Here is a 27,002-nt window from a genome sequence, read left to right on the forward strand (position 1 = left end):
TCTTTTGGCCTCTCAGTTCTATCCTGAAGCTTGCTTCCTGTTCTGTGCTCAAAACGAGCTCAAAACAATTGTATGCCTGAGATACTGTTTCCATGGAAGAAGTTTAATGAATTCTAGCAACCTTAATTAGACAAATTAAATAGCCACACAAAACCTATGTCTGGGCACCACCAATCCTTCTGATTATCTAGAAAGACTGGCAATTTTTTTCTTTCCCGGACAAAGCCCTGTTCTTTTCAAATTTTTATTTGTTCTTTGTTGCCTTTCTTCTATGAAATGATTCACTCACTTGGTTGACTTTTGATGTAGTACCTGAGTGTTTTTAAAAGGCATGAAGGTTAAAACCTGTTCCATTTCTGATACTTTTGCATGTGGTAAAATGTAAACTATTTGAAATGGCTGAAGTGAATGCTTGGTGTACATTTGTATTGATATGTGCGGTGGGAGTGGAGTGCAGGAGGACTGGAGTTCACAACTTCTCAGCAAAGTGTTACACCTCTCAGAACGGACATCTAGACCACACAGTTACCCTTTTGCTATGGATGGGTGTGTCTTCCTCAGTTCTCACTTTGTAGAGCTGCACTTTTTAAAGTTCAGCTCAGACAGCTGCTGGCACAAAGAGGGCCATACTGAAGACTCCATGGAGAGAGTAAGAATGTTCTCCCCTGTGTCTGGTGAGTAGAGAATGTAGAACACTCTTAAGGGGACACTGGGCAACTCTGTAACTGTGGTAATAATAGCTAATAGGGTCAGAGTGAGGGTTTAGGGAGGTAAAACATGTGAAGTGCTTAGAATGTTGTCCAGGGCACAGGGAGGCCTCTGCTTTTGCTGGTGCTGCTTTTACAGTTGGCCTCATGACTCCAGGTACCCTGTGAATGAGTGTTGACCTTTATGGAACCATCTCATGAAGTTTTCATAACTTATTGACCCAAGATACATCAAAGGTATATACAAAAGGCAAATAGAGATCATCTTTAATACTAGATATTCATTTAACTTTTTTAAGATTTTATTTATTTATTCATGAGACACACAGGGATAGAGAGGCAGAGACTCAGGCAGAGGGAGAAGCAGGCTCCATGCAGGGAGTCGGATGCAGGACTCGATCCCGGGTCTCCAGGATCACACCCCGGGCTGAAGGCGGTGCTAAAGCACTGAGCCACCGGGCTGCCCTAGATATTCATTTAGAAACAAAGGTTCAACCAAGCCTTTCCTCTTCAACAGCCTCAGGGGGAAAGAAGTGGGCTTGTGATTTCCTGGTTGGAGGAGGAGTAGAAATCTATAAGAAGAATGAATATGCAAGTCACTTAGTTCAGCCTGCTTTCTGTAAAGCCAATAAAATGGAGAACAAGGGATGCACCAAGATAGTAGATACTTGTCACCATCAGTAGGCCTATCCTACACTAGATCCTCTCCCCTCATTTGTCAATTTCCATGGAGAAAGGAAAACCAAAATCACATATAACCATGAAATTGAAATGCAGCCCAATCTCCTTTAAAGAAAGCAAACTCTGCAGGGCTTCTTAACTTAACCCTACTATGGGAATTTAATTAAGCCCACAAAGTTTTCAGAAATGTGACCAACACTAGGGTTAAGTGGAAGCTCCTATACCTTTAGATGATCTTTAAAAGAGAAAGTTCCAGAGGAGCTTTGAAGGAATTTAGAGGAAGACAGGCTAGGGAAGTAGAACTCTCCAGAAGCCAAGTGGCCACTAAAAGAAACTAGGCCTTGTGGTCAGCTCAAGACAGGACGGGTAGAGCCAGCTGCTACATCCAGGCCTCAGGAGAAATGAAACAGACTGGACCATGGGAAAGAAGAAGTGTGGTAAGATCTGTGCACCAAGAACGCTGTGCCAGCAACCCAATCTGTGGTAAACTCTTTGAATCTTATGTCTGTCTACTCCCCTTGAACCTAAAGCCAGGACAAATCCAGTAGCAATAAGTCATATGGGTAATGTCAGAACAGAAAGGGTCTGGGTCCAAGGGAGCTGGAAAGGATTTTTATTTCGAGCATCTAGAGGCAATGTGGCTGGGACACATTATTTAAAGGCCTCAAAGTTATAACCATGGAAAAGGGGCTCAGCACCAAATCCAAATTTGATATGGAGACAGAAATGAGGAACCAGCAAAGTAAACAGAAGGCTAAGATACAGAGCAGATAGAAATAGGTTGGGGAACGTGGTTCTGAAACAGAGACTGGGAATGATTTACCCCAACACACTTTGCACTCAACACTCCATCAAAACTGCTCTTATAAAAGTTACAGATGAGTCCTTGGATTGAACAATGACCTACACTACCTATTTTTAAAAAACATTTTATTTATTTATTCATGAGAGACACAAAGAGAGAGGCAGAGACACAGGCAGAGGAAGAAGCAGGCTCCATGCTGGGAGCCCGATGTGGGACTCGATCCCAGGACTCCAGGACCATGCCCTGGGTGGAAGGCAGCTGCTCAACTGCTGAGCCACCCAGGCGGCCCTACACTGTTTAATACAAAGGTCAGCCCTCTACTTTTCTCAGCAGCAATGGGCACAGTTGACCATTCCTTCTTCCTTGACTGTAAGTTTCTTCATTTGGCTTTCAGGAGACTATGTTGTGTGGAGTTCTTCCTACCTCATTGATTTCTCCTTCTGTCTTTTATGTTTGTTCCTTTTTTCTCAATACATGGTCTTTTCTTCTTCTCCACATATACACTTTCACTTCATGATTTCACCCAGTAGAATTCAATACTTTCAGTATGATTTGCATAGCAATGATTCCCAAATGAATATCTTTATCCTAACCCTTCTCATGAACTCTGGTTCAGGTCTCTGCTGGGGTGTTTAATGGACACCTCAAACTTCATATGTCCAAAGTTGAACTCCTTACCTTATCCTAAATCTCTTTCACATGTAGCTCTTCCCATTTCAGCTGATGGAAACTCCATCCTTCCAGATGTTGAGGCCAAAATCCTTGGTGTCATCTTTGAACTCTCCCATTCTTTCACCTCCTGGCCAATCCATCCACAAATACTGTTGGCTCAGTCCTCAAAATATACCCAGAGGCCTCCCTCACCTCCCCACTTCCTCCACTTCCTCTCCTCCTCTCAGCCTCCAGCTCTCCATCCTGATTACTAAAGCCAGATCCGAAGCATTTGTGTGGTTTTAACCTTTCCCGTATGGCCTAACTCCAACAGGGCAGCCAGATTGTTTCTCTTTGAAATATAAGTCCAAGCATGTCACTCTCCTGCTTAAAATCCATCTCCCGCAGAGTTAAAGCCAGATTCCTTATAATACCCAGAAGACTCTCCATGAGATGACCACCCCCTCTTTCTTCTCTGACTTCATCCTTATTTCTCTCCCCCTTGCTCGCTGGTCCAGCCATAATGGCCTCTTCACTGTTTTGGACAACAGGAGGTGCTGTTCTACTTTCGTTGTTTACCCTGGCTATTCCCTCTGTCTGTAACACTCTTCCCCAACTATCCACATGGTGACCACCACTTCCTGCCCCCTGCCTTCTTTATGTTTCTGCTGAAGGTCAGTTTTTCCACGAGGTCCACCCTGGCCACCCTGTTCAAAATTCCAACCTGCTCCCAACGCCACTACTCTGACGTCCTTTCACTGTTCAAAATTTTAAATCGTACTTCTACTTCTTAATATAAAATGTACTCTTTTCTACTCATTGTGTTTTCATGTGACTGTCTCCACTGTTAGAAAATAAGCTCAACAAGGAGAGGGTTACTGTCTGTTTTGTTGACTTACATATTCCAAGGGTCTAGCCGAGGGCATGCTGTGAAGTAGGTGCTTTTATTTAACATGTATTTAACATGTATAAGTATACATGTTAAAGAAATACATGATTCAGAGAGGAAGGGGGTGAGTCTTGAGGCCTGTGGAGAGGAGACTTCTACAGAAGCACGAGAACTGAAGCAAGAAGGCCAGTAAGCAGCCTGGCTTTCCAGCTTAGTGAGTTCTGTGGCACTTGGATAGGTAGCAGCAGGTGAGTAATCCTGTACCTGAACAGAGCTGGCCTCACTGCTAACAAGCGCTGTACAGTATGTCCCATCTGGTGCTGGCCTGACTCCTAAGTCTTGTTAGAGAGCATCTCTTTCAAGCCCAGCCTCAATGTTAATATCTATGTGAAGCCAAGACAGACTTGTGCCCCACGCAGCTGAATTCATTACTACCTCTTCTTGTTTCTACAGTGTCCTGCCCATACCTTTTATGTAATGCTCATTGCACTATGTGAAAATTAGAATATATATCTTTACCTAGTCATAAATGTGTGCTTCCCCTGGTAGATTGTGAGCCCCTGAAAACAGTGAATATGTTTCATCGCTACTTATCTTTTTAATAAAACAAAGACTTGTGCCTGCCGGTGGTAAGCAGTCAGCAAATAAATAACAGTTATTTTAGATCCAGCTCGATTCATTTCACTTTAAAGAGGGCTATCTTTTTGCCTTCAACAGTTTGAATGTAATCATATGGTAACAACAGATGCAAAATGATTCTCAGAGAAGTGACACATTTCTACAATATTTTTTAAGTTCAAGAAAGGGACCACCATTTCTACAATTAAAAAAAATTATTTTAAGGTGGCATAGTTCAAGCATGATATCTTGTTTTCTGGTTTTGTTTTTTTGTTTTTTTTAAAGATTTTATTATTTTTTTTAATTCTTATTTATTTATGATAGTCACAGAGAGAGAGAGAGAGAGAGAGAGAGAGAGGCAGAGACATAGGCAGAGGGAGAAGCAGGCTCCATGCACCGGGAGCCCGACGTGGGATTCGATCCTGGGTCTCCAGGATCGCGCCCTGGGCCAAAGGCAGGTGCCAAACCGCTGCGCCACCCAGGGATCCCCGGTTTTGTTTTTGTTTTTTACCAGAAAAAAATTCAGAATTTCAGGTGATCACTCATTAAGTCCCAAGTTTGTGGCCTTGAAAGTTAAGCATGTCTTCAGCTCTAAAGAAGCAGATTAAACCACTTGTGCTGTCAGCTTGAAGCTTTTGGAAGCTGGCCAGAACTGCCTAAGAATTTTTTTTCTTTCTTATTCTCTTCCTTTCTGCCAGGCTTTCACAGTGAGTTCATTTGCAGAATCAAATGAAAACCAATCCCTTTTATGCAAACCTTCCTGAAGCAGCAGGGCTATGTTTGGTCACAAGAGAGGAGGTTCGTGCGGTGGAAGCCCTGGTGGTGATTTCTCCCCACTCAGGCCTCGCCAAGGTCCTCCTCACCAGGCAGTGATGAAAGGAAGGATCAAACGGCCCTCTCGAAGCCAAGCCCCATCAGACTTGCCTTTGCTAAATATAGTGCACTTCAATAAACACCATTGTGAATTTGCAGTTTGCTTGCTGGCGAATACATTGTCACCTCCATCAAAATTTTATGCATGCATGTATGTATTTAGGACTTCCTGGACCCTCTTTTATAAACTAACATATGAAGCAAATTTCCTTTAGATTTTACTCAATTGTTTCCTCTCAGCACTTTAGATAGATTAACTTGGAAAACAAAGTTCTGAAACAGGGAAGGCTGAATGAATAAAGTTTAACCACAGGCAAGGTTGAGGTCTCTGGAATTCTTAAAAATACCACTTTAAGATCTCCTGAGATCTGTGCTGCAATCTCCTGTCCTGTGGCCATGAAGTGACACTTTGCTAGTCAAATGAGGACTTGGTAGATCAGATTAAGATAATCATTGCTTTAGGCAAATTCTCCCGAGCAGTTTCTGCTGATATAATTATCAAAATAGATTCTGTTTAATTGTGTGAAAGACTTGGTCAAGGTGCTATACTTATTTTTGATTTATGTTCACCTTTGATCCTAATGGAAAGTAAACATCTTTGTTCTGTAGCCAACACCTGATCTTTGGGCTTCTGTTCACTCTTACCTAAAAAAAGATCAGGAGAGAAAGCACACCAAGCACGCAAAGTTCAACAGCAGTTGGGGACAGGGACCAGAACACTGCCTTCAGCGGGAGGCTTAGGGGTCACTTAGGGAGGCAGAGGATGTGAAGTTTTGAGCTGATTTTGGCCCCAGATGCCTCAAGCAGGTGGGAGAGGCATGGGAATCTGAATAACCACATGGGCAGAGCCCACTCGCTGGTACACGTGAGAGGTGACACATTCTGAGACAAGATTCCTGCACCAGGGGGTTCCACTGCTTCCATTTTTACATAGAAGAAAGCTCAAGACTTCCTCCATCTATGGTTTCCAGCATCTATAGTTTGGAGGAGTAGGTTTTTCACTCCTCCACAGATCAATTTCGACTTCATTAGTTTACCATGTCAACCCAACCAATCAGGGTCCCAATTTTAGAAAACAAATATTTAGGCCTTGAACAAGGCAGAAAATAAGAAATAAAGTATTATGTAATGTTTGCTAAATAGGAGAGAAGTAGATTCTAATAGGACAAAAGAAGGGATGAAGTCTATTTTTTTCATTCTCCTTGTTTTCCTTCTTTCTTTCTTTCTTTCTTTCTTTCTTTCTCTTTCATTCTTTTTCTTTCTTTCTTTCTTTCTTTCTTTCTTTCTTTCTTTCTTTCTTTCTTTCTTTTTCTTTCTCTTTGTAGTTACCATTTGTGTATCCTTTATGTGCTACAGTTAGTCAGTCTTCAAAATGAGTGCAAACTAGGGATTTATGCATTTACAAGATGGAGAACCCCACTCTGGAAAATCCAAAATAATACCCCCAAAATGACTTATAACATAAGCATTAGGCATGTTTTTCTTCTTCACCAGAGGATTGCTCAGTAGGTTCATTTAAATCAGAATTGTGCAGACTGAAGCTTTTACAAACAGCTGTCGAGTGGTGGAAAGAATCAAAAGATCTCAATTAATATACCAGCCACAGCATATAGTAGCTGTGTGACCTTGAGCATGTAAGTCAGCGAACCTTTCAGAGCTTCCGTCTTCTCTTCTATAAGACACAGATAACAACACCTACTTCTGAGACTTGGGAGGATCAAATGAGATCATTTGTGTGGAAGTGCTTAGTTAACATAACCCACTTATTTGTGAATTCAGTGAACATTCAGGGAGCATCTGCTATGTGCCAGGCACCGTTCGGCACTGATCGTGTGATCTACACAGCATGTGGCACTTTCATTTGCAATTTTCATCTGTTAGGGACAACTTGTGTTGAAACTTGGTTTGTATGCGGTACACCCACAGCTTCTTAGAAATACATCAAGTGGGTAAACTGAAGGACAGTTACACATACTCATTTACTTCTCCTAGAGTTCAGATGCACCATGAATTGTGAACAAAGATCCTGCCTCTAGAAGACTTACCATCCATACTGACTCATGTGAAGCAAAGGGAAGTGCACAAAACACAGCCTCTCCCAAACACAGAAGGGAAAGGAAATGCCTCTCAGTGTGTGGGGGACGCAGATACTGCCGAGGGCCTTGCCATTATGAAGACTCTTCCCCTGCAGGCCATTCCCAGAGCCCTTGAATTGGGCACCATGGCCGGGTGTCTGTGATAGGGCTTGTTTCTCTGTTTCAGAGCCTCATTACATTGGTGGAAGTTCTGTCTCAGGCTGTTATGATGCCAAGTGCTTCGTATAACTTCCTTGGGTCCTTTCCCAACTGCCCAAATGCCTGCTGCCGTCTGCCCTCCTTTCCTCTCCCAGAGCCTGTGTGGGGCAAGGACTGTTTCAGGTTGGCATTAGCTCCTAAAAGCTCCTGGTAGGCATCTTTCCTTACTCTTACCTATTCTGTTTAGTTGGGCTTATATACCTCACATGACATTCCTCAAGAAGCTATGTAGACTTCTTCTGGAAATTTTTGTTTGCACAACCATAGAGAAGCAAGATGGTAGGACTGTACAACTGAAGGGGCTGTGGCCTGAACACATTACAGTCTGTGTCAGTAGCGTCTTCTGTAGTGGACAGCACTAAACAGCCTGTTCGGTCACATGTGGGGTAGCCCCAGTAGGAGAGCTAGAAGCTGTAAGAATATTCCTTGCAATCGAGTCAGAAGCTTGATCACATGCACACTCTCTTCCATGCTCCGGCAAACTGTTTTGGTCACTTTAATCTAACTTTCTAGTCAGCACTGGAAAGTGTTCTAAGTACCGGCATTCTTCTTCTTTTTTTTTTTTTTTTTAAGATTTTATTCATTTATTCATGAGACATACACACACACACACACAGAGAGAGGCAGAGACATAGGCAGAAGCAGGCTCCACTCAGGGAGCCCGACATGGGACTCGATCCCGGGTCTCCAGGATCACGCCCTGGGCCGAAGGCAGGTGTCAAACTGCTGAGCCACCCAGGGATGCCTTAATGCCTTGGGAACTGCCTCTTCTCTTCCATCCACACTGTCACAGCCTTAGCGTGGGACTGTATCATCTTTCCTTGAATTAGTGTAGCCATCCATCTCCTATCTGGTCTCCCTGCTCTCAATCCCCCCCCACCCCCAGCTATTTTCTCCTGTTGACAGGGTGACCCATCTAAATGACAAATCTGGCCATGCCACGCCCCTACTTGCCAACCTTTAATAGCACTCTATGGCCTTCAAGACAATCTCCACACTTCTGAGTGTGGATACGGGACCCTTCATGATTCTGGCCTCTGCTCTCACCTTCTGCTTCTGGAACAATGTACTGGCTCAGGTCAAGTCAGAAACTTTGCATTTGCTTTTGGCTTTCCTAAAAGCTGCCCTTCCACTCTTCCACCCTCTTCTCCTGAATGAGCCCATCTCAGATGTTACCTCCCCTGGCTGTAATTTGGAGGCAAAAGTGACACCATGTATTTAGCAAGGAAAACACTTCTTCAGCCCACAGAGTGTTGAAAAGTAACAGTCTTGCAGAAAGGTCAGAAAGAAAGTCATGCCTTTCCCACCACACACTGATTCATAGGGATTAGATGCTAGTGGCAAGAAGTTCAGAGACCTATACAGAGTGAGGGCCATGCTGAGCCTCTTCCACCCTACTCCTTCCTGGCCTCTGGGCTGCCACACAAAGATGATCAGATGCCAGAAAGGCCCCAGGAGGGGCAGCCTCAAGTTGCATGGAAAATAAAAGTCAGAAAATGTAGCAGAAAAGGTTTAAGCCCAGGAATCTGAAAAGCTCAATTCTGGCCACGGTATCCTTAGATTTTGGTTTATCATTCTATTGTGAAAGGATTGGACTCTCCAAGGTTTGCATATTATGCTTCACACAGCCTTAGGTGTTCTCGATGCTTTTCAAGGGCCACCTTAGGGGAATAGAAGGAGTGGGCAGCGGAGGATGAACACAATTCCCCAAGAACACCTCCACTCCTGTCAGATATTCTGTTCTTCTGCATAAGATCCCATCAATGCTGCTTAAAACACATTGCAAGACCCTAAAAGAGACTAATAAACAGTAGATACGCCACAAACCGACATACGCTTCCCCTTCTCCCAGAGTTAAGACTTGTTGACTGATGTTTCAGTGGTAATAGGACATTCTTTCTTTCTTTCTTTCTTTCTTTCTTTCTTTCTTTCTTTCTTTCTTTTTTTTTTTTTTAAAGATTTTTATTTATTTATTCATGAGAGGCAGAGACACAGGCAGAGGGAGAAGCAGGCTCCATTCAGGGACCCCGATGTGGGACTCGATCCCCGGTCTCCAGGACACGCCTTGGGTCAAAAGCAGGCACTAAACCGCTACGCCACCCAGGCATCCCCAGGACATTGTTTCTAGCTCTTCCCTCAGTCACCTACCCTCCAGCTGGGCTACTTACTGTCCAGGGATCAGCTGTACTTGTTGACTATATTCTTTTAATTACATATTATATAAGCCAGTGAAATGAGAGTCCTTTTTTCTATGAATACTAACGGGAATGACCTGGAAAGACTTAATAAAAACAAGCTACCAAAAATATTGCTATGGAATTATGTATGGGAAAGTTAACTCTGTAGGGAAAGATTGTAAAAATCTAGATGGTATCTACTCTACGACTGTTTCACGAGTAGTCTTGGAGTTCGAATTCTACTTTAGAGAAATCCAACCTGGAAATCGTACATGGTGTGTCAAAAACTGGAATTCACTTAAAAGGGGCAACAACATAAGTCCAGTGTGTCCACACTCAAATCAAGCCTGGGCCCTACATTAGTCACTGGAAAGTAGACATATATGCTTTAAGATAAAACAAAATATTTAGATGGATATATATAATTTTGATGATTCCCCACTTTGAGACAGACCAGAAAGTATTCTTTCTGTAAAACACCAGGCAAACAAGCAAGCAAGCCACAGCAAAACAGTCCAGGCTCTGAGTTTCTGTTGGCATTTTTGTTCCAGAGAAGTCCCTTCTATTGAAGTGGTCCCTGACTGGCCTTGCATTTGTGCAGCTGTCAGGCTCAATGGCCACTATAACACAGACAGCATGGTCATTTCCAACTACAACAGGTGTCCCTGATTTTTAGTCTTTCTTAAATTTCAGCAGAGACTGCAGTATGACCATGAAAAAAAAAGTTGGACCAAAGGAAGAAAGATAGGGGTGCAGAGTGAATGGTTTGACCTGGAGGCTCTCTCTCCAACTAGTCAGTACATTTGTAGCGCCAAGGAGCTCTGCTTGGCAAACCCACCAGTACAAAGGTTTACTGATTCTGCTTTTAACTGAGATCAGCTGCTGAATGACTTGTATCATTTTTGTTGGGTAAGGGCAGGATGGTGATTATACAAATCTTTCTGTGCCCAGTGATAGTTGTAACTATGTACAGTAAAATTGGCATTGCTAGGGGTCAATTGAAGTGTGCCAGGTAAGTGAGTATTGACCTAAAAAGTGTAATATATTAGTGCAAAGAAGATGTGTTACACTCTCTGGTAGAAGGTATAGCCATTCTGAAATCAGAGTGTGGATCTCTGGTGTGCAAAGCAGTTTGTGAGAGACTAAGTATTTTATCAGGAGTCTCTATGATCTGTAATTAATTATAGTCTTTAGTAAACAAATCAAGAACTTAATGCCTTAAATTATAGATAAGGCATGAACTTTCAAAATGGCATCTTGTCATCTATAGAATTCTACCTGGGAAAGTGGACTAGGTCTTCAAATCTTCAAAGTGAACATCTCCTACACCCTACCACCGACTGACCTCCTCTGTTCCTCTTCCTTGTGATAGCCATTGTCTTAGTCCAGACATATTTTGAACATATTAAAATATATTTTCCTTTTACAACACAGTTGAAATCACATCTTATATACTGTTCTGCAACTTTCTTTATGCCTTTTATTTATTTATTTTTATTTTTTTTTAAAGATTTTATTTATTTATTCATAGACAGAGAGAGAGAGAGAGAGAGAGACAGGCAGAGGGAGAAGCAGGCTCCATGCAGGGAGCCCGATGTGGGACTCGATCCCAGGTCTCCAGGATCGCGCCCTGGGCTGAAGGCGGCGCTAAACCGCTGAGCCACCCAGGCTGCCCTATGCCTTTTATTTTTAAAGCTCTACCATAGGGTATAGTTCTATGTATTTACTAAAGATTATTTAGCTAGCTAGCTCATGTCCTACTTTGTAGCAGGTATATGGGCATAATAGGAAAAAAAAAAAACCCCACTAAAATAGTACAGAAGGATAAAACTTAAAAAATAACTGCTGACAGTCTGGAAGAGATAGTCTGAGGGGGTGGGGAAGGGGCTGACATCTGAGGAGAAGTAATTTCTATCAAGAGCAGGAATAGGTTTGCTCTGATGAGTCTTTTCATCTTCTTTGAAATTCAAGGCTCACCTCAGGCTCAATGAGAATCTGTTTAATTTCCCAGGGAGCTATCTGTGGAATAAAACTGGAGCAATGTTAGGATATGTCCCCCACCTTTTTCATTATCCCTAACTAATCTCTGCTAATTTATAGCGCCTCGACTAAGGTACTAATTAGGTGGGAGTCAGAGTTTTTGAGAGTCAGACTTTCTGGTAGAATGGGAGTTAAACTATTATGAAGCCTGTTGATTCCTTTGGTTAATATTTTTCCTTTCATCCAGAACTATGCTCACTTCTTTGGTGGAGAAGCTGAATGAGCTGAACAGAGTCCTCTAAATTAAAAGAGCCAATTGGAGGATAGTTCTTAATGGGATAAAAAGTTGTGCTCCCCAGTTTTCATCAGTGGGAAAGAGTTATGGAGTTCCACAAGAGGGGCATTGGCTTTGGGGCAGACCATGTGCTTGGGTTCAAATCCAGAGTCTACTACATACTAGCCACGTGATCTAGGCACAACTCAACTCTCTCCAAGCCTTTATCTACTCACGTGTAAGCGGAGGTATATGAATCCTTTCATTATAAGGCTACTGGGAAAAGTACATAAGATAATGTACATTCTCATGGGTTAGGTCCCTCTGTGCACTGGGTCAGGCATTGTGTTAGATTTCCAGAATGACATGTGCTAAGTATATGGTAGGCAGTTATTAAAGACTTGTCGACTTGACTCAATTTCATAAAGTAACAGGGAATCTAAAAAAAATAAAACAAATAGGAGACCATCACTTAAAGAGCTTTGGAATGGTGCTATAAGATAGCAGATTAGGTAACTCTTTCTAAATATGCCCCCAGGCCTTCTTTTCCAAAACAGACATAGAGAGAAGGAATAGGTAGAAGAAAAATCAGATATTTCTTGAGACTAAAAGACAAGTTATACAAATAATGAATATAATATATCCACTACAGGGTGATTTTTAATGAAAAATTCTTTTTGTGAAGGGCCATGGCTTAACCTCTGACTCTATTCACTTCCAGGATACAGATATCTGGGATAATATTTCCCAGTCTCAGCCCTACTACTGACATTCTGGGAGAGATGATGCTCTGCTGTGTGTGTGGGGTGGGGGGTTGGGGAATGTGTCCCAAGCATTTTGTTATGTTTGGCAGCATCCCTGACTTCTGCACTCTAATACTCTCCACCAAGTTGTGACAACCAAAAATGTCTCCAGACATTGTCAAATGTCCTAAATCCCACAAAATTGTTCCTGATTGAGAACCACTGCCCTAGGGCTAATTTGACCAAAGAATGTAAGAAAATAATATATTCCCAAGGAAGAGACCTAGCACTCAGGCTTAGGCCAATATGTTGCTAGGACATATTAGAGGATATGTAATTTATATCAAGAGTTATTGGAGGATAGTTGCTGGGACACATCTGAGTGCAGATGTTTCTCTCAGCCAGATTAGACCTCCAGTCCAGCCATATGTTTGTGCCCAAAGGGGGAAAGGATTACAAAAACTGGGAAGATCATTTTTCACTGAAGTCCCTCAGAAACAGTGAGAAATGTCATCCTTCCTCATCATCTGTCCCTCTTGCTAACTCTGGCCACTCTTCCCCCTGATGTTCCTCCAATGTACTGGATTAATCATGTCTTTTACTCTGTACTCTGTTTGATCCTTTGACATCTCAGGGCCTACTGACTCTGGAGGGACTCCCATCCTAGGGCTAGCCAATTTCTAGAGATAGCAAACAACCTGCCCGCTAGTGTGACTTTCATATGCAAACTAGCCAACCCAGAGCCCACACCATCACCTACCTCCTCAATGGGTTCTGACAATTAGGGCCACTATTCCCCTGCCTCTATCACCCCCAGAACCAGGTACCAGATAATGAGGGGCAGCAACTTTGCCTCAGAGCCTGCTGAAATCATTCAAACTTGCCAGTTCTGAACTGTGTATCCTGCATACTGTGCCTTCTCCTACCACAGAGCTCTTGCCCTTGCCGTTCCTTCTGCCAGAGACAGCCCTCTTTCTTCAGAACCACTTCACCCAGACCCCATGAACTTCCCCGGACCCCAGAGCTCATTTCAATTAGGAACTTCCTTGGAGACCTGAGCCCCAGCCAAGGTCAAGTACCTTTGCCATTGTTCTTATAAGCTTTCTACTCGTTCTTCTAGTTACTTAAGTTAGCTTGCATTTGATTCCCTGAGTCATTATTTGATTAAGGTCTGGTGTCCCCTTTTAGATTGAAAACACCCAAAGAACAGCAGCTGTGTCCTTTTTTTCTCACTACTGCATCTTCAGCACACTCCCTGGTACCTGATACGTGCTCAATATTTGTTGGTTGAATGAATAGATTGGATCCGTTGGGGACTCCTAGAAATGACAGGAGGAGTCTTTGAAGAGGACCTAAAGCCCAGCAAAAGAAAATTAAGAGAGAGTCAGAGAAATATATTTCATTATAGTTAGCATGGCTTCATTGTCCCTGGGCAGCTGGATGGTAACAGATGACACAATGTTAATAGATTATAGCACATATACATGATGGCATATTATGCAGCCACTGGAAATCACATTTGATTTGTCTCATACACATAGAAAGGAACACCATGTAGATATTCAAATTATATTGCAGATTTATGTTTAACATGTAAAAATGATCCCGATATATTATTCAATATTAAAAAAGCAGGTTGTAGAACAATTTGTAGAAGGTGATATTGCTTTGTTTAAAATTAGTATAAAATTATAAATATGTGCTGATCATATGCCAGGCACTGTGAGAAACACTTTACATTTATATGAAATATCTTATAAGAACCCTAAAAGGAAGACACTTTTATCTCCATTTGCTAACTCTGGCCACTCTTCCCCCTGATGTTCCTCCAATGTACTGGATTAATCATGTCTTTTACTCTGTACTCTTTTTGATCCTTTGACATCTCAGGTCAAAGATAAAAGATAAAGAAAGATAAAAGAAAATAGATAAAGAAAGATAAAGATAATAATGAGCTTTTACTGGTAGAACACTTGCCTGTAGCTCTATATTAATATCATAACTACTTTAACAACTATGTTAGTAATGATCCCCTGAAGTTAGGATTATTTACTTCCTCTTTTTCCTAAATTTTATGCAATGAATATGGGTTAATTTTGCAACATAACATAATTCATTTAAAAATACATGTATAAAAATAAATAAATAAATAAAAATACATGTATATGCTTTTTAATGACAAAAATGTTCTTAAGCAATGTTAATGGTCAGATAAGACAGTGAGATAAATTTTATATACAATCTCATTTCAGTGATGTTTTGTAAAAAGCAAAAACAAAACAAAAATATATGTATATAGAAAGGAAATGGGTAAAAAAAAAAAAGGAAGGAAATGGGTACTAATGTTATAAATGTTTTTTTCTCTTTACTTGAGCACTTTGGCATTTCCCAAGTTGCTTATAATGATCTTGCTTTTGTTATTAAGCAGTTTGTGAAAGTTGGCCACTGGACAGCAGTTAGTACTGGAATACTTTAATTGCAGACTAACCCCCCTCCCTAAAGTTTCTGAGGCATTTTGAACTCTCACCCCCAGAATGTCAGGTATGTAGGAGATTTCTTTTTTTTCTTTTTTTCCCTATAGCAAAACTAATTTTTATGTCAAATTTAAGAATGGAAAAAGTCTCGATGCCAATGCACTTCACTCCCCTTTCTTCCCCAGCCCACTCCTACCTTCACCCCTGCCTGCACTCCATTCCTAGGGATTAGTCACCATGTTGTACTGTAACTCAAAAATATCAGGGAAAATGAAACACATGTTAGTATTTCAGAAATATGATCCTTCCTCATATCAATCGTACTGAAACAGTCAGACCCCAACCACACCAAACCAAATTCACCACCCCACCTCACCCCCCCCAACCCCCCCGGCCCCCGAGGGATTGACACACTGGCCTTTTCAAGGTAGGACTCTAAATTGTGAAAATCTTACCCTCCTGTGACTTCAAGTCAGCCAGGCTGGCAGGACCTCTCTTTCCTCAGGTTGAGGGTTAATCGTCAAATGGAGATAGAATCCTCTTTACCTAGAAGGGTGGTCATATCAGGTCATCCTGGAGAGAACTACAAGAGTACATTGAAGCCTAAGCTGGCAGCTGCTTTTGGCTATTAAGTAGTCTTTCTGCTCTAGAGCAGATGGTGTTGGCAGTGCCATAGAAGTCACCCTGGAAAGACACAAACACTTGCAAAGTTGGCTTTGACTTGCCATGTTAAGTATCTTTTGAGTTTTTATATATATACACACACACATGTATGCGTATAGATTGAGTTTGATAAATATATATAATATATATTTTATGTATGTTACATATATGTCACTAGCATTTATATGATGTCTACATGGTCTGACATCAGACCGTGGTCTTTCACTGCCTACCTAAGCCAGGGCCTGGTACACGCTGGGCACTCCCTTTCAATTTGTTGCATTTATGATAAATAAACAAATGGCAAATGAATTCTAAAGGGTGAACATGTGCACAGCTAGGACACAATTCAAATGTCTTCTATCCATAAAAGGACACAGGACGCGTCTTAAGGAATAAGAGGGCAGCTCGCTGCTTTTGGCGGAGCCCCAGAGTTGGAGCAAGGACCGGCCTGCAGTGGGAGATGCTGACTTGTGCCACGCTCGGTATGGAGGGGAGGGAGCCCCTGCTCCGTCCCAGGGCCTACCAGGTTCACACCAGAGTGACACTGCCAGGGGACCCGGAGCCACCGCAGAGAGTCAGCCCCAAGCGCCACATGTCTCAGACTCAGGACAGCCTCAGGTAGGACTGCCCTCCCCAGACACCCCGAAGCTGCCAGAGCCTACAAGCACTAAGTCCTTCTGGGGGCTCCAGAGTGCAAGGGCTCTTCTGAACCTGGCTTGGGAGTCAGCCAAGAATCTGATGGCAAACGACGATCTCAGAATGACTTTGGGAATTTGGAACTCAGTGCTGGGTGACACCCTCTGTTTCCATTATTATCGTCATGATCATTAACTTTGCAATTACATTTATTTGAACACCTACCCACCAGGCACCGTGCCAAGTACTTTGTTTCTAATTGTTACAATTTCTCCAGAAGGTATTATTAGCTCCATGTTACAAAAGTGAAAATGAGCCCCAGAGAGGCTAAATAACTTTCTTAAGGCTCACAGCTAGGAAAAGGCTTCCCTTCTCAGCTCCAAAATCCATTAATGACTGCTCATTACCTAGAGTCGCTGTTTGTATCCCTATTTCAAAGAACACGGTGGTGGTGGGGGGGGGGGGGGCCACAGAGGGACTTCAGGAGCCACCTCAAGGGCAAGATCATGTGGCAGGTTCCAGGGTTCCTCCCCGCAGAGCACATTTTGATGAAGCTTCTCTGATTTCCTCTATTTTCGATACCAGTCATCCAAGTAAGATTAAATTTGATTTCTTCAGGGCTCTGCTCTAATATTTGAAAAAAAAAAGAAAAAAGAAAAAAAGAAAAAGAGTGGAAGGAATTGAAATAGGAAGGGAGGGATGAAGGGCGAAAAAGATTTTTAAAAAGCCATTGTCATAAAGGAGAAAATCTAAACTTCTCAATTGTGGTATTTCAGGACCTTCCGAAACTTTCCCCAAGACATCATCCCACCTATAACCACAATCCCTGTTCTTGATTATTTCTGCTCCCATCACACTGGCCAAATTGTTGTTTCTGGAGCTCTCCTCTTGTCTATTTGCCTCTGTGTCTCTCTTCTTCAGTCTCCCAAGCCTGTGCCCTCCATTCCTGCTGTTACACAGCTTCTGCCCCTTGAAGACTTCCCTAGTACACCCCGCCTGGAAGTTACTCAGAAGGGTGGAGGGGCAGTGGGTGGGGGTGGGTGGAAGGTGCCACTGGCATCTGGTGGGTAGGGCCCCGGGATGCTGCTAAATATTCTATAATGTACAGGACAGGCTAAAATTGTCAGTGGTGCCAACAAGGCATGGAAACTAAATAACAAACATTGAAAAGAAAAAAGTAAAACCATCTTTATTCTCAGATGACATGATTCTTAATGTAGTAATTCCTAAAGAATCTATAATCTATAAAATACTATGATAACTAATAAGTGAATTCATAGAGGTCATAAGATATAAAGTCAATATGCCAAAAAATTAATGTTATTTTTGTGTGCTTGCAGACAACACTTAGAAAATATTTTCTGATCAAAGCAACAAATACATAAAATATCTCAGCATAAATGTAGTAAAAGACATGCAAGACCTCTAAAATGAAAACTATAAATTTGCTGAAAGAGATAAAAAATCTAAATAAATGGGGAGACAGAATTTTTATGGCCCAACGGACACAATATCGTTAAGATATCCATTCTCCCAGGCCGCCTGGGTGGCTCAGTGGTTGAGCATCTGCCTCTGGCTCATGTCATGATCCCTGGGTCCTGGGATTGAGTCCTGGCAGGACTCAAGTGGGAGCCTGCTTCTACTTCTGCCTGTGTCTCTGCCTCTCTCCCGGTGTCTCTGATAAATGAATAAGTAAAATCTTTTTAAAAAAAGATACCAATTCTCCCTAAATTAATCCATACATTAAATACAATCTCAACTAAAACATTAAGACTTTTTTCTGTAGAAATTGACGCCAATAGGAATCCAACATGATTCCACAAACATTTGGATGACTCACCAAGTTTTAAGGTGATGTTAAGACCTATTATAAAGCTATAGTAATCAGGATAATGTGGAATTATCATAAGTATAGACAAATAAATTGATGGAACAGATTAGAAAGTTGGGAAATGCACTGATACATATAGAATCAATTGATTTTTTAAATAAAGGTTTCAAGACGAATTGTAGGAAAGAAAGTAGGAAAGAAAGTCTTTTAAACAAATGGAGCTGGAAAAACTAGAATAAATATATAGGGGATAAAAATGAACCTGAACCTATACCTCACACTTTATAAAAAATTAATTCAGGATGGGTCATAGACCTAAATGTAAAATCTAAAGTTATAGAGTTTCTAGAAGAAAATGTAAGAGAGTATCTTTGGAAATTTGGGGAAGGCAGAGATTTCGTAGAGGTGATCCAAAAAGGATGAATTGTTTAAGAAAAAGAGAGTTGAATTTCATCAAAGTCAAAAACTTCTACTCATTTGAAAACACTATTAAGAAAATGAATAGACAACCATAGACTAGGAAAAAATATTCATTCATGAATATATATCTGACAAAGGTCTTGTATCCAGACTATATATACAAAAAAGTAAAGCAATTAAAAAATGGCAAATCATTTGAATAGATAATTTACACCCCAAAATGAACATTAATCCAAGGGGAAATTAGCACACATAAAAATGATTAAGCACAAATACATCCTAGAATATACATATTATAGATAAAATTATATTTATATTCTAATTATATGTAATATATGATATGTATTCTAATTATGTATTATATATATTCTAATGATATATTCTTAATAAAAGTAACTATATATAATAAAATATACATTTATAATTTATAATATAATTATGTTATAATATAATATATAGAATACATATAAATTTATAATATATAGTATATATAACTAGAATATATTTAATTCTATTAAAATTCTAAAATTTGTGTATTCCAGGATGCATAGATCCTTGAATTGGTGCTATGCTCTCCCCACTGTATCCTATTAGCTGGTACGTGATTCTCATTTGTCTCATTCCTAGTTATGCCAGCTTTGATCATTTGATTAAGGTAATGACAACCAGCTGTCTGTTTTCTCCACTGTAAATTCACTCTTTCCCTCTTGTATCTCGTCAGTATTTTGTGAAAAAATACTTTTTCATTATCAATTTTTATTTATTTTAAAAATTTTTTTTATTTAAATTCAGTTTGCCAACATATAGTATAATACCATCAAGTCCCCTCAGTCCATCAAGTGCCCTCCTTAGTGTGAAAAGATATTTTGAGGCTATGAAAACAACCTGATTTTCTTCAAATTTTTACTTCCATTAAAATGTGACCTCTATTAAAGTTTCTTACCCGAGTAATTGCTATTCTGTTTGCCCAAAAAATGATATTTTAATGTTAACTTTGTTCTACATGAATTACTTGCTGTGTTATTGTTAGAAATGTTGTAAGAAGTTTTCTCTTCATTTTTTTGCCTGTTTATTTATTTATATCAGTCTGGACTCAGATATTCCTATTTAAATCAGTAGATTATAACTTGTTACTGTCATTATTTATTTTGATGTTTGGATTGTCCCAGATTTGGCCAATAGGAGACCCCTTATACTAGCTACTGTGTCCTTTTTACATCGCTTTATCATTCTTTGAGTTCTTCCTTACTTCCTAGCACCATAGCAGTGTAATTTCCCTGACCCAGCCCTAGAAATCAGTCACTTCTCCAAGGATCCTGAGTCCTTCTTCATGGTAAGTGATATTTATAAGCTTAGTTATAGGGGGCGCTTGGGTGGCTCAGTGGTTGAGCGCCTCCCTTTGGCTTGGGTGGTGATCCCAGGATCCTGGGATCAAGTCCTGCTTCTGGCTCCTTGCGAGGAGCCTGCTTTTCTTTCTGCCTAGGTCTTTGCCTCTCTCCCTATGTCTCTCATGAATAAATAAATAAAATCATAAAATCTAAAAAAAATGAATAAATAACCCAAGCTCAGGATGCGGATACCTATTACCATTGAGGTATTGCTGCTTCCAGGACTTCTCAGTAGGCAGAGCTAGGAAATAATGAATGCTTGCAGAGAAAGACACACACACCCATATACATACAGTTACATATACATATATATCTATGTTTATGGCCTTTCTATATTGAAAACTACAAGATTTATTTTAGCTTTTCCCATTTTAATATCTGTAGCTTCTTTCTCTAACTTTGAGAAATCTGGCTCCCATTATCCTCAGTATACTTACTTATATGGTCAGTCCTCATATAAAAGCAATCTATTGCCCTTGCCAAGCTGCCACACGACTAGGTGCACCTTCCTCACAAGAGCCCCGACATACCTCTGAGATGCTGCAGCTTTACAAGGTAGGCCTTCCTATCCCAGGCTCTGATCCAATAGGTTTTGAGAAGGAGGGAAAATAGAAGGATGGAAGGGAAGGAGCGATGGATGGAGGGATGGAAAGTTCTTCCATTTAATGTAATTGAATTTACCAATATTTTCCTTCACTGTTTGGATTTCATTGTCTAATAAATCCCTCCCTATTCCAATTTTGTAAAGACAGTCTGACACATGTTCTCCTAAAAATTTTATAGTTTTGTCTTCCTCATTTAAATCTTTCCTTGGGATTGATTTTTATCTATAGCATGTGGTTAAGGGTCCAGTTTCTTTCTTCTTTTTCTTTCCTCCTCTTTCTCTTTTTATGTTTATTATTATGATTATTTTATAACATGGAAAATATTTGTCCCGATAGCATATATTGAAGTGCATTTCTTCCTCACAAAATATGCTTTTTAAAACTGCAGAGTGAAAGTAATTTAATTTGAAAAAGAGCAGAAGAGAAAATTCAGACTATATCATGTCTGAGTCTCAACAGATCACATGCCTTTATCTTCAGTTGCAATCATTTTGAGTCACACCATAATGTTTCTTGGGATCAAAAATCAAATGTTAAACCAAGGTGGGCATTCATATTTCCAGCAGAACTAAAGGATTATTCAGATTGCATTGCCAAGAAGCTATTATTTATTGAAGCAGAAATAATAGGGCCATTTGTAGAATTTGTCATTAGAAGGCATCCCCTAACCATTTGCATGGCATGCATTGCCTTTGATTAATATGGTATTGCACACACGTTTATGGCTGCCCTTTGATATGAATATTTGTCACAACTGACTCTGATGGGCACAGAATCATTTCTGACTGGCCAACTGGCTATGTTGACTCATCCAGGATATAGATGCTCTAATCTTTTAAAAGAAGATAATGTAGCAATACAGAATGTGCTTTGTTTAAAACAATTGCAAACACATAAGAAACCATAGTAATAAATTTTCCAGTAGAAAATAAGTCTTAGAACTATAGGGTATGCTTATGGGTGAATTAAAGCCCTGTACACTTAATGAGGTATAATGTCTAAAGTATGCCAATAATGTGTGTTGGAGATCCAACCTGTCATTACCCTATGGAGGTCATATTCATGTGTTTTGTGAGCAAGGAAGCCACTTTTAAAATAGAGACTATGGGCTTTTTCCAATATTAATCTTAGGGGTAATTGATATTTTATATTTGTCAGTTACTAACTCTTATTTTCCCTTGAGGGAAACCATATCTGTTGCATTTATATCCTGTGTAAAACTGAAATTTTCTCTTGCAGATGTATTAATATGCTTGATATGGTGACTCAGCAGCTGGTAGGAAGTTGACGCTCTCAGAGGTTATCAGTGGATACTTCCACCATCACTCAGCAGTGATAAAGGGAATTTATGTAAGTGATTGCTTTGTGAACACAGCAGCAGTCCACAATAATATCTGCTTCCTAACCCCACGACAAGACTCAGTGAAGATGTTAAATGTGGATAATGAATTTATAATAGAAATCTTGGAACAGGACAACGTTTTGTACAGAGTAGGAACAGTAAGCTCTTCTTAACTGCCCAGACCTACTAGAGCCTCTTTCTCAGCCCTTTTTTCTGAGCTTGTTTTCTAAGCCAATCCCTGGGTTTTGACTTTTGAGAATGAAACTCCGTTTTCCCAACCCCCGGTCATTCTCCACCCCTTTTCTTACTTCCTACGCCCCCACAACACCTCTCCAACACAACCATGCTCTTTCCCTGCCCTATGCTTCTGGCTGACTTGACCCAACTTGATTCTCAGAGCAGATCGCCTCAGCCCATTCATTGTTCCTAGACCTGCTTTATGTGGGGCAGTCTTAAAAAACCTCACAATACCACTTCCTTTCAGAAATGGGTTGCTGATAATTGTCATTCATATTTACTATATGCCCCAGCATGTGTATTGGGCACCACAGAAAGACATGAAGGGGGTGTCTATCCCACCCTGGGGAGTCTTGGTCACAGAGGACCTCTAGGCTGGTAAAATTCCTCTCCTTTAAGTTTGAGCAGCACTTGGAACAAGCAAATTGCATCCAAGAAATATGAATTTGTAGAGAGATTGTCAGTTATCATCTTACTGTGAAAAACACTACTGGCAAGACACTTAGGTCTTCTGGTTGACAAGTTGCATTTCTGGTTAGAAAAACCATCTGAAAACATGTCCAGTGATTTGTTTAGTATGTAGAGCCCAAATTTAAGAGAACTGGGTGTCTTGTATGGGACATTCTGTGAAATGAAGACAAAACCTAGTGACTTTTCTTTGCTTCTAGAGCTCATCTTTATAGTAATCTGGATGAGTCCAAATGCTGCAAATTAGCAGTTCTTATCTCCATAGATAATGAAGATCAGATCCTAAAGCAACTGTTTTCAAGGCCTAGTGACTTTCTCTTTGAGCCTGGTGATCTCTTGATATTGAAATTATGTTTCTCTGAGCATTTATCTATTGGCATATACACAGGAAAGTAACTGAGGACTTAGACACAATAATTTTGCTTTGGAAATCACACTCTAGCAGGTAAATAATAAGCCTGAAAGATAGAAGGTGCTCTGTAAATATGAAAAACCCAATGATAAATAAATGAGTACAAATAATTCAAAATTAACTAAAAATTTTTGAAAAACTTTATGAAAAATAGATTCAAAAGTGGCCATTCTTTGGGTCTAATTCTTTTAAGAAGAAAGTAGTTTTATAGAACTAGTAATGAATAACAGTTGATACATCATTTATTGAAAGGTTTCACATGCAAGGGATGACTCATTAAGGTGGAGAATCCCACACTGTTCACTTGGAATCTAATTTGCAAGACTTTCTGTTCAGTAAAGCCCAGTAGTAACATGGCAGGGATAAAAATCTGCCAAATCAAATTGAGCACGTACTCAAAGCTTCTCTTTCTTCCAATTATAAAGTGAAAAAGAGCTCTTGGAAAGAAGAAAAGTAAAGAAGAATATGTAGGGTGCCTTGCTGTGTGTGCTTCACACGTTCAAACATATCTTTTCAATAAGGACCAAATGTCATTTTCAGACATAACCCTTAGTCAGTTTTGTTAATGTATACTCGTTGTGAAGCCATAATCACAAACTCTATTTGAATGAAATGGCCTTATTATACATGAGTTGCCATGCTTTGTACCACATGATGGTGTTACCATGAGCAAAGCTGCTCTGTGGCCAAGGACCAGCCATTGAGCCAAAGGCAGTCATTTATAGTCTGGCCAGCAGCTTATGAGTTGGCTGGAGTCATAACAATGCATACTAAGGATGTTCCTTTAGCACCCAATGCATGCTGCATTCTGACACTTTCTCTCAGGGAGTTCAACTAAAAGATAGATGCAGCTGGTGGAAAGGAAAACCTGAAGGCCCAGAAATAAGGCAGTAAACAGAAGCCTGAGACCACAAAGGCACAGACAGTTTTCAATGGTATCATAGCAGGTGAGAACAGTAAAGGCGGAGTGCTGTCCAAAATGGTGGAACGCTAGAGTAGAGGATGAATGATGTGTCTTGTTGATGGAATGTGAAAATAAAGGCCAATCAAATGACAGCAAGCAAAAGCTATTTGTTCTGAGTTTGCTATAGCAAGGGAGACTGCCATGTCACTTGCAGCCTTTGACAGGGACTCAAAGCAGGCAGAGGAGTGGGGGAAACTTTATAGTAGATGAAAGAGAAGGCTTCTGGTGTGCCCTCATTAGGCCTTTGGCAAGGGGAACTACTGGTGGGCTAACTAGAAGTAGGACATTCTGTGTGATTGGTTAGGGGTGCATATTTGGCTTTCTCTGATTTACCCTAAGTTGGGAGCAGGAACAAAAATTAGGGCAGACATTGATTATTAATTAAGCCCTGGACATTTTGGGCTGATTGTTACAGAAATTATTGTTTAGCTTCCTGGGTTGCCACCAGAAATGGCAATCTGGCTTCCTTCAAGTGAGACATAACTGGTTGTTCATTGCAGACAAGGGGTTGGCTTCCTGGGAAAAGGACTGTAGGTTGCCAGCCAAAGGTCTAGTTTTATATATGGTCTAGCCATTGTCCATTTGTATGTTCAGTCCTTAAGGAGTCTAGCTGTTGTGTCTGTAGTCCCATTCTCCAGAGGGCCTGCCTCTGTAGTTGTTGAAATTGTTTCCAATATTTTCTGCTTTAAAACTGTTTCTGTTTGGGGCACCTGGGTGGCTCAGTCGGTTAAGCAAATGACTCTTGGTTTCGGCTCAGGTCATGATCTTGGGATCATGAGATTGAGCCCCCCATCATGCTCAGTGCTCAGCCAGGAGTCTGCTTGAGATGCTTTACCACCTCCCTCTCCCTCTACTCCTCCACACTGTTCCAGCACTCTTTCTCTCTCTCAAATAAATAAATAAATAAATAAATACAGTCTTAAAAAATAAAAACAAAAGACTGTTTCTGCTTTTAAAATTAGGATTGTCTGAAGTTTAACAGAAAAATCCCATATGCTGGAAATGCCCTCAGTTCCAGGCAAACCGGGATGGTCAGTGGCAGTACCTATTAATATCCTTTCAGTAGTCCTAATTAACTGAGTTAATAAGCAAGGCATTGGTGGTTTTTAACATCTCATCATGTTCATCGCTCTCTATCCCTCGAAATATAAAACAGCCTAACACAAGGCAAAATGATAGCCTCATTTTTAACAAGCGAGGTAGTGAAAACTCCATTACTCTCGGATCATTTGCACATGAGTGCAATAGAATGCTGCATTGGGAATTAGGAGGCCTGCCTTTGCTGCCGGCCAGCTCTGTGACCTTGCATACATCGCAGAGGAGCAGAATGGTAACGTGTGCACTTTCTGGAGACTTGGTCTCAACAATTTGTTCACTATAGCTTTGGGAAAGTCACTTTACTTCAGAGCCCACATTTTCTCATTTGCAAAATAGAGATTCTACTCATCTAGCTTTTAGGATCATTATAAGAAGTGTATAAAATTACATATGTAAAACAGCTATCCCATTGCCTGGTGTGTAATATGCTTCAATAAATCTATACATTTTGCAAATATATTTTTCTTGCTAATACCACTGATCAGGGCCTGAGTTGTGCCCCCCTCAACCAATTCATATGTTGAAGTCCTGACCACCACCACCCTATACCTGAGAATGAGACTGTATTTGAAGAGAGGCAGTGGAGTTAAAATGAGGGAATAAGGGTGGGTGGGGCCTAGACCAGTATGACTGGTGTCCTTACAAGAAGTGGAGATTAGGACATAACAAGTAGAGAGGCAAGACAAGGTGAAGACACAGGAGGGAGGCAGCCATCTACAAGCCAAAGAAGGAGGCCTCAAAGAAACCAACCCTGCCAACACCTTGATCCCGGATTTCTAGCCTCTAGAATCATGGGCAAATTCCTCTTGTTCAAGCCCCCTGGTACTTAGTTATGGCAGTCCTAGTGATTGACTACATCTCTAAAGATGACATCCTAATTTAAATAAACAACTTGAGATAGAGTAGCAACATTCTATAGTCTGCTAGCCGGTCAATTATTGGTTGATTTAATCTATACCTGATGCTGCTCATACATAGCGAGAAAATATGCAAAATGTTTTCATCCAGAAGGTCTCCACAGCAAGCAAATATTTCTATGTCTCAGAATTAGTGGGTTTCTAAAGATGTTGACTGAAATCACAGTATCTCTCAGCTATATAAAACTTAAAAATTACCTGTTGGGAAGAAGATTCCTATTTTTTCAAAAATACTATGTTTCTAATCTCAACAAATAAGACAAGAGGGGTTTCAGAGAGCTGTTTACATACTCCATACTGAAATAGACTGTCCTCATACCCAGAAAAGCAGGAAGAGGGTTCTGAGAACAAACAGCTGCTGTCAAGAAGGGTTCCCTCTTCCCCCTCTGTCACTCTCAATTCTTGGGACTACATCCTGGCCTCTGGGTATCCTTGTGAATCTTCAGGTGCTACTGAGCTCTAGTGCCTTAATGACCACACAGTGGGGACCTTCACCCAGGAAACTGCTACAGAGCACCAGGGGAGGCTGTTGTCTTGAGTCTGCCATGACTGTGATAACTTAGCTTTTGATAAAAGTACCCAGTTATTGGAGGGCAGGATATTTCAGCGATTGCTGAAAGGAGTTAAAAGGTCAAGGCTACAACTTCAAGCCATTATACTGTGAAGTTCTTTTTTCTCTTAATTGTTTGCTAACAGGCACAAGTTATCTGCAGATGCCTGATTGGCTTTGAGAGAGACTAAAATTGCCCCATGTCCTACATTCCTGGAGGAGAGCATGAGCTACTCTCACTGAAGAACCAACTATCAGTGTGGTTTGGGTATACATTTTCTCCAAAAAGACAGGAACAGTGC

General features: G+C 40.7%; 2 long non-coding RNA genes across 4 annotated transcripts in view; one reads left to right on the plus strand and one right to left on the minus strand.

Moving 5' to 3' along the window:
- Positions 1–1,063: 1,063 nt before the first annotated feature.
- LOC112644789 (uncharacterized) lies at positions 1,064–16,577 on the minus strand. Of its 3 annotated transcripts, none has more exons than XR_007407776.1 (4): positions 16,356–16,577; positions 15,622–15,712; positions 12,186–14,044; positions 1,064–1,279 (listed from the first exon to the last, which is right to left on the minus strand). It is a non-coding gene; the product is annotated as an uncharacterized LOC112644789 (long non-coding RNA). The 3 variants fall into 3 exon arrangements; XR_007407775.1 differs by lacking the exon at positions 1,064–1,279 and having other exon boundaries at positions 12,156–12,388; positions 13,955–14,044; XR_007407774.1 differs by lacking the exon at positions 1,064–1,279 and having other exon boundaries at positions 12,156–14,044.
- A 103-nt stretch (positions 16,578–16,680) lies between these two features.
- LOC112644788 (uncharacterized) overlaps positions 16,681–27,002 on the plus strand; it is a 62,972-nt gene continuing 52,650 nt past the window's right edge. Inside the window, exons 1-4 of the long non-coding RNA XR_003126754.3 lie at positions 16,681–17,061; positions 19,262–19,316; positions 19,976–20,052; positions 21,952–22,062. This is a non-coding gene — a long non-coding RNA (uncharacterized LOC112644788). The remainder of the gene's footprint in view (positions 17,062–19,261; positions 19,317–19,975; positions 20,053–21,951; positions 22,063–27,002) is intronic.

The sequence above is a fragment of the Canis lupus genome, chromosome 32 (assembly GCF_003254725.2).
Source record: "Canis lupus dingo isolate Sandy chromosome 32, ASM325472v2, whole genome shotgun sequence".
Classification (NCBI taxonomy): Eukaryota; Metazoa; Chordata; class Mammalia; order Carnivora; family Canidae; genus Canis; species Canis lupus.